Raw genomic sequence first — 5,884 nt, forward strand, 5'->3', positions numbered from 1 at the left:
GTTTTGGTCGAATAGTTATGGATTGGAAAATCGATGGCAATTAATACCAATACTAAAATAAACCATCACCCGCAAGGGAAAAAGCGATCTTACTCGAAAGAATAGTATTTTTAATCGGCATTTGTAATGGACCAATGATTCTGACTATAAATACGAGGGTCATTTCAAAAGTATAGCTTTCTATTTTTAAACTCAAAAGCTGAAAGTCTACAAAAAACAGGAGTGGTAAATAAAAACGAGCGACCTTTTGTGTTCCAGAATTTATTCTTCTATACAGTCACCATTAAGAACGGTAGTCAGCGATGAACGATGGATGTGCCTTGATGTCAGAGGCGCACTTTGTCGTATGAAAGTCATTCCAAGAGTAAAACTTCTTATTTTTAATTAAAAAAGTTGAAAATCTTCGAATATGACATTTGTACCCTTAAGACGAGCAACCTTTTGTACTCCAGAATTTATTTTTGTGTTCGTAAAAAAATATCAAACACTTGGCGCGCGTAAATCTCAAACACGCACTCTTCCTTCCTGGTCAGCTGACCATGAATCAAATATCTTTTTAATGATACTGCATTACCACTTATGTATATATGATTGCGTGATTGCCCCAATAGATATTCTCATAAACTATAGAATCCAATTACGTTTCAGCAGAAAAATAGCAATTTGTGCTCGATTAATCGTATACGATTTGATTTTAAAAGTTCTCAATCGAAAATAACAGCTAAGGAAACTCTAATTATTTTCTCATAATTCTATAATTAACTGAATAGGATGATTTAGGTTCAGGTCAGAAGGAGGGGTCAAATTTTCAAAATATATTCGAAAATGCGAAGAAATCTGTTAAATAAGATTGGTCTATATGATATTCAGATAAAAAAATATTCGACTATTTCTCTGAAAATTGTGAACTATTGAACTTAAATCAACCGAATACAAACAGACCATGGGCCAGACTACATAGGAGTTTTGCAGTACCGATAAATCGAATCTATTGCCTTACTGTGGTACATGAAGTAGCCAGAAGTTGTCAAATGTAGGAAACACGCTCAAAAGCAGTATAAAGTTTTTGCACGAAATCTTTACAAGATTTCGTATTTCTAATAAATTTTTGGCTGATATGTGAACTAAATTTACGGTTAAAGAGTCTCAAGATTTCTGCAAGAGATTTTCAATTAGTCATGTAACAATCGCTCCGTACCACCCAAGATCTAATGGCCAAGCAGAAAGCTTCGTATATATATTTTAACGAGCGTTAAGAAACTTAAACAAAGGAAAGATTGAAGATTGTTACAATTTTTCACAGTATGTATCGGATAAATCCAAATCCAAGTGCAAATTCAGAAACGTCACAAACTTAAACGTATGATTGCAAGAAAGATTCCAGCAGTATTTGCTAAAATAACGCCCCACAAAACGAAAAGGCGTAAAAGATATCATACCTTAAAACTATAATAATAAAAATAATATATAAAAAATAATAATATAAAAAATAATATAAATCTTAAAAGAATAATATAAAATGTATTTCAAACCCAGCGAAAGAATCCGTTTTAAATATAATAATGCTGTAAAAGTTAGTTGGGAAAAAGTATCAAGAAGCACCAAAACAAACACACTCTTGCAAGCATACAAACTTTGGACATTAATACAAAAACAAAAGAAGCATGTCCTTATCAATATTGTGTACCAGTATCGTTATTCCTATTTACTATTGGATTACTGTGCAACAAAATGACAGGAAAACAACAAAATCCACATAAATGGATGATTTCTATACGTTGCGAGGCTCCAACGTGTTGCGTTTGTGAGAAGTTCTGAGTGTCTCGAGATTCCGAACTCGTCCTCAGCTAGTTTTAGTAATTGACTGTCAGCTTTGTTAGATTACCCCCCCCCACACACACACATACACACACACACGCGCGTGCGCGCGCGTCGTCTCTATTCATAATCATGGCCAGTTTCTTTTTAGTAACAACTATGAATGAAATGCCATTCAAATCTTTATTGAAAACGAGACTTTTTCATTAAAAAACGTATTGAATTATTGCAATTATAAAGTGTGTCCAAATTACCGTAGTGTTTCTCATTGCTGTGACTAAAACAGCTTCCCTGCCACAAACGAGTATTCTTGCTAGTTTTAATAATCAAACATGGCCCCTCTCTTTTTAAGGTCATACATAACGAAAGTTTCTAACTTAAAACAAAATGATGAAATTTCATAGAAAATGATTGAAAAGAAATCTGCGTGCGTTCGTCTGGAATTTCATTTCTTTGCCAATGATACGAAATAAGGTTGTACTATATCTTTCTGAACGTCATGCCTCGTTTAAAGGATTTGCATTTCGTAGAGAAGAAAGTGACGCACAAAATCTCGTCATACTCTCTTGAATTACAGCAACCAAACACAAAGTCTCTTGGTTTCTAGACAGGAATATTATTAGGTTGCACTTTCAAACTTAATCGAATTATACTATATCGACACACACACACACACACACACACACACACACACACACACACACACACACACACACTATATATATATATATATATATATATATATATATATATTCATATCTCTATCTATATTAGTCAAGTAGTCGTGGAAATTCCCATCTGGACAAAAGTATCGTAGGTTTGCAACAACAAATGACACATACGAATTCAATACATCTAGGCTAATAATCACTATCTTATGTAGCTTTCGAACACCATTTTATACACATTCGGTTTTGATATTAAAATACAACATTGCATCCTACGAGCAACACCATCACAATCGCAATATTAATATAGAAATAAAAGCTATATTCCTCCTCTATCGCATAGATCACCGCAGTTTTCCAATTTTCCTTCCCTAACAGTTTAAATATGTAACTACGTGCAATTATTTCGTTCCTAATGTGGCTATTGCTAGACGTTGCATCCCTAATATCTTCTCTCCTCTTCTGATGAGATGCATCAGGCTTCGAAATACTATGGTATAAAGAGTTTTAATTATCCTACACCGTTAATGATGTATCATCCTTATTTAATAAACAAATAAATCTATATTCATTAGTATATATTTTTATATTGTCGTTTTCTTATTTTTTCTTATACTCTCTCACTCTCTTTCTTTCTCTCTCTCTTTCTCTGTCTGTCTGTCTGCCTGTCTCTCTCTCTATATATATATATATACATATGTGTGTGTGTGTGTGTGTGTGTGTGTGTGTGTGTGTGTGTGTGTGTGTGTGTGTGTGTGTGTGGATACAGTATCGAATTACCATATACTAGTGGGAAATTGGACAACGGAAAACTATCCCATCTTTTTCTAAATTATAGACCGCCTATTGTTTTCTGGTTTGTTTAGAAATAAAAACAAGCAAATAAATCTCCAAATGGAAGTGGAATTTAAGTAGAAGAAGCAAAAGTAACAAAAGTTTGTGGGATTGAATGGTTTCATTCTAAAATAAGTACAAAAATATAACAGATGATATCTATTAGCAGGAGATGAGATATTCACTGTCTAAGGGATTAATTACCCAAAAGGCTGGGGTAGGATAGGACCAGAAGCCACGTGCAATATGCTCAGGCGGGGAACAGGTACTCATACTCAGGCTTTTTCGTATACCAAAGCTCCCAACTTTAATCTATTTTTTTTTTTAATTCTGAAGAATCTATGTTTTTTATTACATTTGATTTTGATTTTCAGTTGGTGCGAAGCACGATACAAACACGGTGATATTATTCGTGAACGTGAAAACCCTGGCAAAGCCATTCTGCATAGGATCGAACTAACTAATCCAAAATTCTAATCCAAAGGCGACACCAGACCGGTTATACTTGCCTAATCATGTAAAAGTGTGTGTGTGCTAAGAACGTCCTCCAGAAAACAAGACGGAATAAGAACGATCTAAAAATAAAGTTTCATCAAAGAAATGTTGCAAATCAATTTCGAGCTTCAAAGAAAGTGATTACTTATTGGAACCTTATTGGAATCTATTTCAGTCTTGTAATGTGATCGTATGAATTGAATATTTGTGACGGAAAGACGAAAATACTTTGTAAATTTTTGTTTTTGGTTATTATGCATCTTGAAAATGTCGATGCTGTCTTTTAAACCATTTGAAATTAGATGTGTTTATTTCCATGTGATATTTACAAAGAACATTATATAACAAAAAAAAAACAACAAAAAAAACGAATTCGGCGTTTTTATAAAAGTTTCGACATTTATAAATAAAGATTGACAATTGGTCTTATTTGCGTTCTTTTTTTTTACATAGGCATCACCACATTATCAAGGCCAAGAGGCCACTCAAGGATAAGGGTTAAAGAGTGAACATTAGAAATTGGACAATATAGTAATCATTAGTAATGAAAATTTGGTAAATTTGATAACTTATATGGAACGCCTCATCAAGAACTTATTTACGTTAGACTTGAAGACAACCATATTGTAGTCAGCCGGAAAGCAGGAAAACGGAAGACAATTCCACAGGCGTGCAGTTCTAAGAAAGAAGCTTTGTTCATGGAATCTACGTTTAGGTTTAGGCACAGATAAAGAGTGGGGGGAATTATTGATAGTGTTTTTGTCTTACTCTTTTGCATCCCAAACAATACATGTTGGCACTTGGAATGTAAGGGTTATTATTTGGGATTGTGTTTGACAGAGGATTGCCGGGAGTTGAGCAGCGAGATATCTGTTCACTGTTACGTGTGACTGAGTTAGAACATGCTATCTTCACGGATTCCGTTTGAAATTACGTACGTATTCCCGAGTTTGACAAAATACATCTTGGTCGAAGGTTACATCGGCCGAAACGTTGTGAGAATGACATTCAAGATGTCAAGAACGGTTGTAAACAAAATAAAACAAATACAAATTTCATGTTAATCAATTCTGTAAAATTAAAGCGAACAACAAATTATTACAAAAATTTAAAATATGAAACCCGTTAATAAGATGACGTTGCATACGTTAAAGATTTCAGCGATGCGTTTTATTATATTATTAGCAGATGTTGACCAGTTGTAAAACACGCATGAATATTATATTTTGATTAATGCAGAAACTGAGACATGTGCATGCGAGTATTATGTTTTATTTCCTAAATAAATAAAAAAAAATACTCGAGCTGAGATCGAAACATACACCGAATGATAGTGAGTTAAATACGATAACCATTAGACAAGCCTGACATGATCTTTACAAAGTGTTTTCAAACCTACTTATTCTAACGTGAAGATATTGTCATGTTACACAGCAGCGCATGCGCATTCCCGAAACAGTTGACAAACAAATAAAAATCCGATTACTCCTAAATATCAAACTTTAAATTTCAACTCCTTAGCAGCCCCTTTTTGAAGAAAAACCGATTAAGCAGTTTTCCACATGTCTGAATGCACCATGTACCTAAATTTCAGGTCTATAGATAAAAAATACATTGAATATATAGGCTGAGAAGTGTCCTCACACACATTCTCACTTTAATATATACACAGGCGGCAAAAAGAAAGTCCGCACTTGTATTTTTTCCAAAAGCTGCAAATTTAAGTTAAATTTAATGCAACTGTTTAAACAACCTATACCTCATTTGATTCACCTTCTAGTCTTCTATAATTTTACCTCTTCATATTTGACTTTTAATTAAAATATTCTAGTGTTCATGTCAATTTAAAAAAATAACTTCAAATTGAGGAGGCAATGGGAAATTGTTATTTAAATGTAATTTTAGGACATTAATGCAACACAAATACAACAGGAACACAATGAACTAGTTAATATTTAGTAGCATAGCGGTCCTGCAATTTGACATCCTGCAATCTTTTGGGAATTCCTTGAATTAGACTGCAGCAATACTTCGGGGTAAGGACATCCCACTTTTCTATAATTTTTGTC

This window comes from Euprymna scolopes, chromosome 5, assembly GCF_053919585.1.
Source record: "Euprymna scolopes isolate OS-2025 chromosome 5, ASM5391958v1, whole genome shotgun sequence".
Lineage (NCBI taxonomy): Eukaryota > Metazoa > Mollusca > Cephalopoda > Sepiida > Sepiolidae > Euprymna > Euprymna scolopes.